A 14,549-nucleotide genomic window follows, 5' to 3' on the forward strand; every position below is an offset into this window, starting at 1 on the left:
GGCAAATGGAAGGCGGAGAACTCCGTCGCTTATCGCTAGCGTCGACCCGTGCGTGCCCGTGTGTCCGTGTAAGCAGGAGTTTATTAGGAGATGGTTCGTCGAACAAAAGGAATTGCTAGAGGTAGTGGCCTTTTTTCTGGAACCAATCGAGTCGAGACGAAAGACGAGGTCGAGAATTGGTACTTCGTTGAGACACGAAGCAGTTGTTCCTAGAAGAAGAAAACGAAGCCAATAATGAAGACAAAAACGGCACTTATGTGTCAGAAGCAGAACTCAATATTTCTCATAGCCATAGGGACGAGTACGTTCTATGTGTCTATGAACATAAAATGCTTTTATAGGGGCAGCCGAATCTGTGTTGTAAGCTTTCTTTATTGTGTTAGTGAATCAAACTCTAAGCTTCATGTTACAGGGCAATGATTGAGAACTATAAATGCTTTGCTTTGAAATCTTTCTAGGCCGAAGTTGGCATCGTAACGTATTATAGTTCGAAGTTGGAAGTGCCTAATATTACACGTAACGTTAATGTTGTCTATATTAAGCCGGTGCTCCCATTTAATTAGATATAGCAATACATTTTTCGAATAAAATATGTACTATTTAGGCATATGCATTCCAAATGAACGCTTGGAACTCCAGGCAATGCTTTCTGTTTGTAGTTTAAGTTGAGTGCAATAATCGCCTGTGGCGGCCCCAGTAAATGCCATACATCGATGCCCACAGCCTATTGATTTCTATTAATTTAAAATTAATAATATAGACTGAAAATTAAGAAGAGAGTCGAAATGTAGTACAGACAGATCCGATGACAATAGCTGAAATAATAGAACTTCACTAGTTCTAAGGAGCCTAACACATACAAACTTAAAAAACATTCTTCCCAATCTTCGCCAGATTCAGTTTAGGTTTGGGTCGGTGCTCTCTAAGACAGAATAAATAGGCTTGTTACAGTACACTGTTGTATGATTAGAATCTAACTATGTGAGATTCACATGTAAGATTCATATTTATATTGCAAATCAGACTTTTCCGTTACAGACAGTTGCAACACGACGAACTTGGTAAACTTAAAATAACAACCCTTTTTGTACTCACAAATTATGTAGTTATGTGTCGTTGATGGAACATATGACAAGGATATGCTGACAAGGCTGTTTACTTGAAATTATGCCATGCACCAGAAGTGCATTGAAGCAAAATGGAGGCCGAAATCCCGAGAGGCTCTTACCAACAGGCACGCATCGTATACAGCACTCTACGAGTATGACTATCTTATGAAAACACTTGCATCAAGCTTTAACATTATGGCAGAACGTATACGCTAAATATATTCCGAAAAAGGCTCAATGTTTTACTATTGAGATGACTTCGCTTTAACAAATCTGTATCAGTATACCATCAACTACACAGGTACGCACACAACATGTACAAGTTACAAAATAGCAAAAACCGCCTTATTTATCATTTGCATTGTTACCTATTCATTCTAACAATTTCTTCAAATCATTCAACTGTTTTCTTTGTTGTTTTTTTATTGTTCTTTGTTGTTTACCTAGGCGAAGAATGGAATTTAAAATTCTCATGCAATTTTTCTTAATAGTCTGTCAGAACGAAACACTTTCTTTGCGGCATAGAGGTAATATCATGTGTTGCCACCACACTGTTAACGCGGCTAGTTGGTCTCTTGACTGGCTAGCGCCTACCAAGGGTCTCCGGGACCGCACAGAACCCCTCACACATGATCATCGCCGTCTGCCTCAGCACACGCCTCAATACGGGTCTCGCAGAAGAATTTTTCCCTGCCCCCTTCTATATTTCACCTTTTCACTTAGGTTTTTCCGGTTCGACAAGAGTCCTACCAACCCATCGGTTCGGCTATGACCTATATATACAATCCGTAACGACAAGAATTCTTTACCGTCATGGTAGTTGCTTTCATTAGTGCTGTGTCATCTTTGTCTTAGTGCGCTGAAACGAGCTATTGATCTTTTTAGTTAAGGTGACCCTTGGTTTCTCACAGTCGCCCGGCGGCAACATCGCTCACTTCGGTAGTAGCACGCGGCAACGGTGATGACGTCAAGCCGATACAGTAGCATGCAAAGTGGCAACAATGCAAACACGAGGTAGTAATGGGAGAGAAGACCAGGGCAAATGAAATGGACTCACGTCTGGGACCATCATTCCTCTCGACACTCACGCGTCGAGTGATGCTCGTCGTGACCATTCAGCGGCATTACGTTGCAGTTTTAGATATGTTCTACGAGGATACAAGGTCCTAGCAACGAATACATATTGTCGCATTGCTGCTATTCGCTAGCGGAGGTATCAATAATGGGTTCTCTTTATCGCTTGTACCGATGCAAACAATAGAGGAGGACAGTCGAGATGCGAGAGAATGGTTTAATAGAGATTGTCGGCCAATAAGCTAAAGTGGTATACGTGTTCACGGGTTTTCCTTTCACAGTGCCAGATAGGTGCGCTGTTTAGAACAAACTAAATTCGATTTTATGATGAGTAGTGTGCTGTTATTTTTAGAGAGCTGAGGATATTTTTTTTCATTTAATTAATTCGGCAGTAACTTTTCGAATTTGAGAAGACAAAACAGTAAATGCCGTTATTGAAGGTAATCAAAAAGATCCTATCTTAATTCATAAATTCTTGTTAAAATTCGTGGCCCTTCTAGTTAGTCTCTAAATATGCATGCTTTTTTTTTAAAAGTACACACGTTGCTATGTGCAAAACGATGGAATTGTGGAGAAACTCTGGAAATTCGCCATTGTAGCGTGCAACTGCTCCGGCACACCTTTCTAATTAGCCCGTCACAGCGAAACAGCGGAAGCCTTGTAGCTTCTGGAATTGACGTACGTGCGTTCGCCTGCTCGCCTCTTTTTTCGCTTTATAGTCGTCGTGCCGCCGTCCCAATAGAAGTCAGCGGTTATTCCTTGTTTGGGTCCAGATCTTCCAGTTGACGGCAACCCTTTGCCGGCTTCTGTCCGTTTGATAGTTGGACCTCCCTCGAACTTTCAACAGAGGCAACCGATTTCTACTAGTGCTGCAGCTACGCCTAGTGTAACGAAATCAAATTTGTTAAACCCTGTCGTGGACGTTTGCCTTGCAGCAGCGATATTCTTATCAAAGCACGGAACAGGCCCAATGCGCTTCTTTTGTAAAAGAATCTGTCGCTACCGTGTCTATGGAACTGGCTCCTTCGCCAGCCCTCTTGGAAATCACATGGAACGAACTATTGGCCCTTCGCGAACGTCAAGTAGCCGCCGTTAAAGGCTTTGCGTTATCGGGTGTGTACGTCTGTGTGAGTGAGGTTGTAGTGTGGCGGTCGTCCAAAAGACTTCAGCGTTCGTTAGCTTTATCGACGAATTCGCAAACGGGGGTCTTCTCTGAGCCGTCTTTCATTCGAATAAGCCGAAGAACTAAGTAGGGAACGACAAGCGCAACACACACAAGGGTAGTGCCTAAACGGAGCGGTTTCGGTTCGTACGTGGACGTAGAAAGCAATGTTTAATTAACGTCTGCAACAGCTGACGGCCTGTCTGTGAAACAACAGGAAATACGGAAGGGGCTAGAAAGGGCAGAGAGGTGAAGGGCTGTGGCTATATACAAGCCCGCTTTCAGTGTCATGCATCACGTAAACACAATATATTATTGTACACATCAGCGCTTATCGTAGGTATTGACTAATATATCTATAAACTGCGAGGTCTGTAAGGCACATCTCATATATATACTGCGAAACATGGACGTAGTTAGATTAGAAAAAAACGAGGCAAGAATGTCTACCCATTCGTTTACTTATTCATGAGTTTCAGCAACGTGTTGATATGAGATACACTTTGAACTTGGCTACCCTTCACACTAAACTTACTTACATATAAGCGCAAGTTATAATGTAACTTGTGCTCAGGTGATATCCGTTCGTCGCAGCTATTGTAAGAGATAGTTTCAGATAATTGAAAATGCGTAACTTAATAAGAACCTAAACTTCACTAAAGTTATGTCAGCGAATTTAATATCTTTATCTACGAAAAAAATGTGAGGCGGGCCCTTTTAAATTAAAATATATGCTGTGATGATGTTCAACGTAAAAACAGTTCTCTATCAGCTAGTGTATAAACCTTACATAACAGTGCCCACACGCGACTTATCCAGCGAACTATATACGTACATGCAATAATAATGTTGAGCGAGGCATGAGTTTGTCGCGTCCTATAGAATACATGAACGGGCTGGGCTGACTGTCGAGCTTGAGCCCTATCAATGCGCGAGCTAGTAGCCAACCTATGGCGGGCCTGAAGCGAATCAATGTTTTTACCCCTGAGTGAACTCCGTTATTAACCAACGGTTACCAGCCAACTAGCTAGCCTATCTTTACGGTACACTGGCTGAAAACGAACTGGGCAAGGAGCAAAGCGCCACAGGGGGATAGGTGGTAACGAAGAGCAAGCTATTCCCCCAACCAAGACCACGTTTACAGGCCGAACCGTTGACGTAAAAAGTACTTAGGTAATCCTACAAGCAACATTACAAACCATGTTCTCCTAAATGTGTCGCATACTCGTTATCCTCTAGTTAAGCAAGTATATGATAACGCTCTCTTACATAGATTACGTTCGTTTACCACAAAGTGGCTATATATATGTATGTATAACACAGCTGAACTAAGCCAGCTGTTATTAAACAAGCTCGACCTGTTTAGACGAGGCGGGCATATTCCAGCTTATGTGCAAAGCTTGTCGATGGTCCGGCAGATGATGTTAAAAACTCGCGCGTCTATTGCAACATCTACAGAGATAAGTTGGTTCGGTTCCCACTAGGCCATTGCACTACAGGAAAATCAGCGCCCCGCTCCGAGCAGTACGACGGCATACTGCTGCCATTGTCATTTTTTCGGTGCGGTCTTGTTGTCTAGATCAATGTTGGTGTCCATACAATAATTCAGTTGTCCAAGTCGCGTCCCGACACAGGGTGCCCTATAGGGGCTTAAGGCAATCGGCAAGTGGATTAGGCCGCTCTGGGAAGGACGAATTATAGCTTGTATGAAACCTCTCGACATCTGGGAGTTTCCTTAACCCTCATCTCGTTTCTATGAGGTTCATATACTCTGCCATATAGGCTGGTTGTAATAGGATAGGACCAAATCACCGAAAATCTCTTCAAGCATGTATCTGGCGTCTACATTGATATTTAATAGGCAAGTAGTGACAGGATTGCCCGACGAGCTTTTATCGTTGTTCGCGATAGCAAAAGCATTATGGCATAAACTCACTAACGGAGTGTGCTTGATTCTTGATGCGAAAAAAATCAATGCAAATGTATATGCAATTGGAAATACTGCCAAAATATTGAGTATTGGAGTTTCAATGATACTAATATAAATATTAATGGAACAGCTAGAAGGATTTCCTGAAACTGTAGTAACACTGGTGTTGCTGTTTCTCCTGTACGGGTAATGGTTCTTCCCTTTATCTAGGTATAAAGTGCTGCTCAAATATGCTGCTCGTAGATATTTCCAAAGCTTAGATCCCACTAGGCGATAGATCTCTCCACCTAGTTCCAAGGAATCGTTCTTATTTGCAGTTTTAGAACTTTCAAGATCCGCAACTTTGTACTTAAAAAATCTTGTCGTTAGAATCGCAACTTTTCCAGAGACCAGCTGCTAATAAGAATGCTCACATATGTTCATCATTTTTCACTCATAATCGAAATTTAACTGAAGTGGCTGTAATATCGGTCTGGAAAGAGAGATCCGGCACTTACCTAAAAACGCTCGCTGCTCGCATCGAGGGACTGACCTTTGCTAAAGGAACACGGTTGTACAACATCACTCAGATAACAACATGTTCAATATAGGTTCACGCCGTTTTGACATGGAGATCCTTTAGAAAGTCAATATTGACAGCGTATAGCTTTGCAAGCGAAGGGTAAGTTCAATGAGATTTGCTAATTAGATGAGTATAACATCACGGCAAGCGATCTCATGCACAAGCTAGGACGGCGGCGTCTTAATAACCGTTCAGCTGGCGTAATTCCACCGTTGATTCTGTCGCGTAATTGTTTGACGCGAGTCTGAATATTTTTTTTTTTAATCCACTTGTCGTTTCATCTACTTTTGTTTGCCGTGCGTCTATCCTTCCAATTCATAGCGGCCCGATCTCTTAGCTTATTAACGTTGACAACGGGAGTCAACTCTGTTCATTCAACGAAGCCAGCTGCGTACAAACTGATGTGCTATTTAACAACTCCTCATCCAAAATATTATTACCATAGATCCCATAAGACTTTCATCACAATACGTGCCTTTGGGTGAAGCACCCAAGGCTGTCCTTAGCAAGTACTTACTGCTATTTCGGCGACCTTTCTTCGTCGTTACGACTGCTGGCATTTCGCTCATCCACTTGCTTCGGGTACCTGGTCTGAGTACAGAGACGCGGTCCTACAGTACATCACAAGCCACTTCTCTTCTGGTTTTATCACTCGCAATGCTCCAACAATTCGATCAGCTTTTAGCGACCCTGTTTATTGTAGTAGATCACGTTAAAGTTACGGAATCGAGTCCAGGTGACGTAACCGGAGCAAAAGCTTCGTCAGCGTTCGTGTCTTTCACGAAACGCCTTTTTTGTGTGCTACCTAAACGCGCTTGTTGAACTCAACAACGACAACAATCGCCATTGGTGATCGCTATATTTACAGCAGGGAATGTGCTCCTCCTTGGGGTGCCCGATTTGCTAATCAGGCTCATAGTAGACTTCCTGGATAGGCATAAAGCTCTTAAGCAGAATAACATCACCTCGAATTGCATTTTCCGTTGAAAACGTTGATTTTCTAGCAATGACCAAATGTATTTTAATAATTAATAAATTCCAGTTCACTAAAGTCACCTTTTTCATATTTATAATCAATCAATCAATCATACCGTTTTTCAATAATCAAGAAGCTTAGCTGTGCGGATACCGCTCGTTTTTATCGTTTTAGTGCCTTATCTGCACATAAAATGTTCTGTAATTTTACATTGATTCGCTCGTTAAATGAATCATCCACTAGATTCAGTTTATAGCGCTGCACATATTCTACGGAACTTGATTGTGCATGGAACCTTTGCTGGTCCTACGCAGGCAGACGACCGTAAAAAAGTCATTGTTTTTTTAGTCATCTTAGCTTCAGCCACTTTTTTTTTGGCCGCATTTATCGGAGGTACTCCGAAAGAAGCAAGAACAATCCAAGCTGCCGAAGAGAAATGCTGAGACCATTATTACAAATAGATTTTGATTGTTCAGTCGACGGAAGTTAGCTCTGAGGCTGAGCCACACAGATCAGGATAATGTCTAAATTGAAATGCTCTTTCTCTACAGCGATGCGTGTCAATTTGTCAGGTTTTCAAATAGAATGTAAACAAAAAGAAAACTTTGCTATTTAACTCGACATGAAAATATTTGGCAGTCTGAATCTTCTATAATTCCTTACTTATTTTATCGAATATATTGCTGGGAGTTCAGCGTACGGCAAAAGGACGCGGCGGAAAAGCAACGGGTTAGCTTTTATAAGCACACGTTCAAAATTTGGTGGGCAAAATAACCATCCCGTAACAAGGGGGCGCTTCAATTCGTTAAAGTTGCATTCTCATGGCCGAACATCAGCACAAAAAGCTCTATCCACCGAGATCTTTCCCGTCACTTATACGTGTGCAAGCCGCAAATCTATTAAACTGGGAACGTTTTGAGCTCGAAGGGCTGGAGCAGCGAAAGAACAGCCTGAGTCGACTGAAGGTATCGGAGTACATAATGTGCGAGATATAGTGAACAATTTGTGTGCAGCAGAGTTACCTATGCTGAAGTGTAAGGACATGTCAAAAGCATACGAGTCTGGAAAATATAGGGCCTTAAAAATCATCCGCTTGGCGCAATACTGACACAATCCCCGGGTGCAGAACTCGAAACATTCCCTGTTAATATAATGAAATCGATTTCGTGATTATTGGTAATATGGACACAATATGTAGTGTAGGTCGCTGCTACTGTCGTTGCAGTTAGAAACGAAGATGCTCCTTCTCAAATGGAGTACCCCTTTTACAATTCGTAGTTAAGGTGGAACGCGATGCTGTGCGAACAATCCCTTAAGGACAATGTAACAAGACGAATACGTCAGTTGCCAGTACTTATTTCAATTTTAGTCATGAAAAGACTATTTATTCCTCGACTATCCTTTACGACTATAAGGCATAAACTTTAGCCACGCAGTTGATATGACGCTGATAGTTCGTTGCAGGTGTAGAACTAGGCTCGACCCAACAAACCAATTGGCTATTTGAATGTCAAACAAGGACTGGGACGCCTTGCATGGCAAAACCCATTGTCCCAAATCTCGATTTGCGAATGCTTAACGTTCGTCACCCAAGGAAATCATATCCTTTATAGGGGAACGGAAGTTTGTTATTGAAGCCCGCGGCTGCCGTATAATAGATCTCTACATTTCCTCTCAATGAGGGGCAAAGAGCCCATATCGAACTATCAACATAATATGGTAACGATGCGCTTAAATAATGTCGACGATCGATAGTTTCAAAGAAAAGCTTGTATGATCCAAGAACAAAAAATGAAGCACAAGGCTAACCGTAAAGTGAGCACATGGCAAAACATGCGGAAGACAGAGATCGCAAAAAATAAAGCTAGCATAATATTAATAGGTCTCAACGCTGAACGGTTACGTGACTTTAAGTTAAAATGAATGTAAAATATGCGCTTACATACGACAGCGCTAATGGGTTCATAACAACGACACCTCTTGTAACTGGAACAGAGCATTGTTTCGTCTACAAATTGAGCTGAGCAAACTTAAATGCTATAGGTGCAGAAAAGTATTTTCCAATATTGGCCTTCTAATCGATAAGCTTAGTACCGGTATTGAGTCTTTGCGAGAAATTATTTTTTAGGTTATAGGCGGCTACACAATTAATTAATCCAAATCTTGGCTGGTGTAAAAAAAATACAGTGTATACACGTTGAGTATGGTAGATGGCTCTCTTTACCTCGTTCCTATAAACTACATCGACAACAGAAATATGTATCCACCTGCTTAAGCAATTCTTTGATTCGGCGGATCAGAGACTGTGTGTTATGCAAATTGGATCAAGTAAGTTGCTACAAAGACGGCTATTTAGTGATATGGAAAGCCCTTCCACAACGCTGGTCCTACTTTCGACTAGCAAGCAGACTCTAGACACATAGATGAAATTGTAGATGGTACCTTCCTCGGACCTGTACAATCGACCGTTACCGATAGGAAAAAACGAAACAAATTTGCATTACAAATGTCTGTATATTTATATGTACCTTTGACCTGACGAGTTCTTGGAAATCTACGCCTGACAGCGGAAATGACCTGTTTATCTTTGTCACTCAGTAGGCCACTCGTAAGGACGACAACAAAGAATCTGTGGTTAGTTTACTGCAGCAGTAGCATCAGCACCATCACCACGACCACCCTCGTGTGTACGGCGGAAGTTTTCGAAGAGCCTATTCGATCACTACTACTGGGCGGTCCTAAAAGTGCCGCGGATGGCATAACGTCCGACTGGCACCGTACGTACAAACGCACGCCAGTTGAATTCAAAATTTGAAGGCGTGCATCAGCGGGGTCCTTGCCCTCGCCACCGCTGTGACTAGGCTCCACATGCTAGTCTTCAGATCGTTCAGCGCTGTCGACGTGGTGGTTTTTCCATTGCCGTAGCGCAAGATATACTCTAGCCTATCTGAGTGACTGCTGGGCGTGGAAAGACGCCCGAAGGATCCCAGTCTATGAAAATCCCTGAGTGGCCTCAACACCCACGGCCGCAGGTAAGCCCTATAGGCACCTACGGGGACGCTATGAATGAACCGCTAACTCGTCCTGATAGCCTCCTTTAACATTTCAAATATAGAAACTCTACGGGCGATAATCGTTTTTTAAGCAGACGAAATCATTGAACAAATGGCCTAAAGAAATCGACGACGTATTTCTCTTAGCAACGACACCAACAGTGCAGGTGGATCGTCATATTTGCGAAAGTAATAGGCGAAAAATGCACATAGAGAAGCTGGTTAGCTCGAGCAGTATGGGCGCAGTGTTTGGTTCCGCTTTAGTCAATCAATAGAACTATGATATTTCTGCGACTCTTTTGCCGCCGGCGACAGTAGTTCGAAGTAACGGAATCATCTGTCATCTATCTTACGGTTTGCACGGGCTGTGCGTAGATCTGACAGTATTGTTGGCCATCCTTTGAGAATTGATGACCTTTCACGCGCTATGCGCTCGATTTAGCAAAAAAAAACCACAGAAAAGGGAAAGGTATCTGAATGATAGTGATGATTTTCATAGATTGCAACTTTGTGCTGTTCGAAATTATGATCCTCAGCAATGACAATGAATTTTTGAATTAGATGGTGGCGTTTGTTTTCTCATCGGGATCACTAGAATCAGTAGAAAGCAGGAGAGCAAAACGAACTAAATAATCATGTTCATGCTAGAGAACAACATGCAGCATTGATGCGTCTATCGTTTTCAAATCTTTTACATGGGCGGTAGTCTCGTCGTACGAAAGCATTATGAAGTGTTGCTTTCCCCCCCCCCCCCCAGCAGCCATTTCCCTTCCTTTTCATTATTTTCCGCTGCCTCTTCCTGGCTGTACTCAAACTACAATAACTATCCGCTCCGCCTACCTCGGGGTCGCCCCATATAACCAGACCGGCACAAAGCTTGGGTCTGAAACCCACCTGGGCAACTATCGTGTGCCTGAGCATGGCTGCTGAGCCGGTGTGAACTGGGGTTAGAATGTACTAAAGACAAAGCTGGTGTTGACACAGAGACGGGAACGCCGCCCGCCGCACTGCCGGTGCTGATCCTGCTACTTCGCGATGGTTTCCGACAAACAAAGACCCACAGACAAGCCCATAGCGAAAAACAAATCGCCGGTACTGCCTAGACTCGAATAGCACCTTTGCTTTGCTTGCGTGCCTCGTACCGGAAAAAAATAGCAAGAGACCGTACCAGACGAGGATAGTCATCCTGGCTGGTGCGCTGTTTGTATCGCAACCTGCTAACCGGCTTGTGGCGTATCTCTACAAAAAGAAGGCGTGTTCAGGGACCAGTCGAAATGCTGAAAGACATCTGGATCTGGTACTGCGAGTTACTTGGAGGCGTAAGATAGGGAATGGAACGAGGCCGACATAGAGTCCGAGACACGCTCGTTAGCATAAAAGCAAAAAGCATAAATTTGTGTGCTTATACAAGAAACAAGCGTTGGCAAAGCCCCGTCAACCAGAGTTCCGGTCGTAGAATTCGAAAGAGCTGGGTTACCCGTTTTCGTTTCGGAAGTTAGGAAAGGCAGAAACAGCTATCATGACGGAAAACTTTGGAGTTGTTGCTATTCCGCCTTTAAGGCAATTACAGAAGGGGACGCGAAGAAGATTAAGGCGACACAGGCGATCCGATTTAGGTCTGTTATAGTAGTTTCAAGCAGTCTCGCATAAGCACTATCCGGGCATGCAGTTTTCAATCGAATTCAGCCAATTACATTTATCATAGTGTGTCGTAATGCATGAAGTAAACAAAACTGTTTATCACAGCTAAACAAACATCAAGGTTCTAGCGTTTATAAAGTGTTGAAACTATATGAAATTTGCCAATGTTTCATTGATTCAGTCTTAAACATCCGATTTTTAGCACATCACAGGTTTTAGGCTTATCAAGCCCTTTTTCATGATGAACAAACGTACATTTCTGCATAGAAGTGTCTTTCTGGATATGTTCTTTTCGGCTGAGCCTACCCATTCGTTCTGCTCTTGTATACAATCGATTTTCCGTGTCACTCTTAGTCAGTAGTGCTTTCTGCACGATACGACGTTCAGCTTGCAATATATATACACGCGCCCAGTCAGTCAATATCGTTTCGCCCTTATCGTCACCGTCGCCATCTATGCACTCAATATTCTGCAAAGCTTATCCTTAAAATACTTCCTGTCGTCTCACAGTCTCTCATGACATGGTCCTGTTTAAGCTACAGCTTCCGTCTAGTCATCCGCTTTACCACCTCGAGCATTTCAGGCATTCAGGGCTTTTAACGAAAGCACGCTAGACGAGCGCCAACAAAGCGTCGCGTATGCCCTTTTTATGCCGGAAGTACCGAGAAAAACACTAGATCAAGAAGCCTTATACGAGCTGTTGCAGTCATCCTGCCTAGCGTATGACCACACCTGGGAGCAGTAGACCAATACATTTGCCCTGTTCCTTAATAGTTTTGCCTGATGCTTCTGCTAGCGTGATGTTAGAGTAACAAAGCGAGTGAGCTCTTTCCAACGGTCGAACAAACCTGCGCCGAGCTGCCATAGACGTTAGCAGTATATATATAAGTATATATATATATAGTATATATAAGTACAACTTATATATAAGTTGTATATGCGAGAAACTGGTTACTCGAATATCCCTGAATTCAGGTCTCTAAATTCAGATGACCTAACTAAGCCGTCGATTTTACCGTGTTGCAACCTCAAAAACTCTGCAATGTATTAACGTGGATAGAATCTCGAAATATCTACCCCCAATTACATTACAAGAATCACGTACGCCGCAATATCTACCGATCCTGGAAGTTGATCTATTTAATTAGCGTACCGCCAGAAACGTTCATGCCAGAAACGTTGGGTATGCCGATTTTTGACCCAATATCTAAGAAAAAATTTAATTTGTATGAAGCATAGGATGTTTGCCCTTTTCAGGATTAAAATTTCCCCTTATTATTGTTATTAGTGGAAGATCATAGTTTCATACCGGCAAGTGTACGCTGATCGCAAGCTAACATCGCACTGAACGTGACGATCTTGGAATAAGAGGAGAATGTCCTTTACAATGACTGGAAAAACCTTAAGATGTTTTTCAGGAACAGTGGGTTGTACAGAATTCTCAAAAAGATGAGGTAATGGACGACTAAAGTGTTTCTATACAATAAATAATCACCCCGTCATGGCCCTGCGTTACGGAGACTAACATACACAGCGCATTGTATTGCAAAATGGCATTGACATTATGATAATGTGCCCACGAGTTAAATGTGTAAAAAGTATGCGTTCTGTTTTTGCGGAAGATTACTATACTAGGCTAGAAATCTGCTATGGCTTTTCGGTAGAAATACGACATTCTACATCGTTCAGTGGTCTCCTGCATATTCTAGCGCGTTTTAATACAAAACTTGAATGTCCACTGCAACGAATACTGATCTAAAGAGACAGTCCTATACAGTAACTCCCGCACATTTCCCATTCTACGCAGAACTTCAGGGCAGAGGTACGTGCTCTCGACGTGGCCCTCGTCGGTGACTCACATTATTGCTATTTTAGCTCTGACCTCGAAATAGGTTTCGAACACTGTTACCGCGCATGGATAAGCCCCTTGGTCGGAAACCAACCGTAATTTTCAAGAATCTTTCCAATTTACCGTATTCTATCCCTTTCCTATGTTTAGAAAAAACAATGAGCTCGATTATCTTCGTAAATGTAAACAGACGATCTTCTACTCTGCATCTCGTCGAATGAAACTGGTTCTATTACCGACTATCTCGGTGTGGCCTGATCGCTGATTACTAACAAAAATTCTACCAACTAGACCCATAATCGCTAGTACCGTCTTTTCCTGGTTTTGTAAAATATGTAACCCTTACGGATGGCCAATCGTTCCTCTCTATATAGAATGTTGTTTAAATGGAATATATGGTAAATCAGCCTTATGTATTTCGCAAATGTCCTCGCGTATTTATTCCGTTCGGACGTGCCAACATTGCTAGCCATTTGCCACCAAAGTGACATGCAGTTCTTCCGAACTTAGCTGGGTTTTGTACGTGCGACGAAACGCGACGTACGATCGCATACTTCCTTCAAATATGTCCATAGAGAATTTGAAACATGTAGAGTTGGAGTAATACTTTCATCTGTGACGCATCAGAACGTTAACCTTACAGTTAATAGTATTCGTTGTATATTGGAATAAAAGTGGGCAGGGAACATAAATACAAGGAATGTCGCATAAGGGTATTGTGGACGATGGCTATATTGGTGTTCATTCGGCACCTTGAGACCCTCGACGAGACTACAATGATTATCGATTACGGTATTTGTTGGACATTCTGTAGGCCTATCCACACGCTTGCTAGCTCTAATGGCTGCTGCTGTCTGTCAGCTGTCGATAATCGCCCATTTGTGTAGACAGTTATTACGAATATAACCGGGGTACACATTACTCTGTTTATTTCACGCCACAGTGAATTGCAGTATGGTTTAACGGAATTTCAGACGATACTCTGAAGGCACCAGTTATCACGAATTGGCAGCGGACGACGAGTGCCGAAGCGATCCATTATCATAGAGCCATTGCTGATAAGCCAGTTATCACTGCCAGAGTAGGTCAAATAGACCAGTTTGCCTCTTCTGTGCATGTGGTGGAATAGGCTCATTAATATTATTCTAGGTAGGAAATTACTGCAGGAGTTCTGCACCAGCTCCTGTCTGGCT

The 14,549-nt window shown here is 42.6% G+C and overlaps 1 protein-coding gene across 7 annotated transcripts in view; it reads left to right on the forward strand.

Moving 5' to 3' along the window:
* Positions 1–14,549, forward strand: part of LOC111243940 (uncharacterized) — a 253,678-nt gene that overhangs the window by 158,309 nt on the left and 80,820 nt on the right. The window lies entirely within an intron of this gene.

Source organism: Varroa destructor, unplaced genomic scaffold (assembly GCF_002443255.2).
Source record: "Varroa destructor unplaced genomic scaffold, Vdes_3.0 BEIS01000002.1, whole genome shotgun sequence".
Lineage (NCBI taxonomy): Eukaryota > Metazoa > Arthropoda > Arachnida > Mesostigmata > Varroidae > Varroa > Varroa destructor.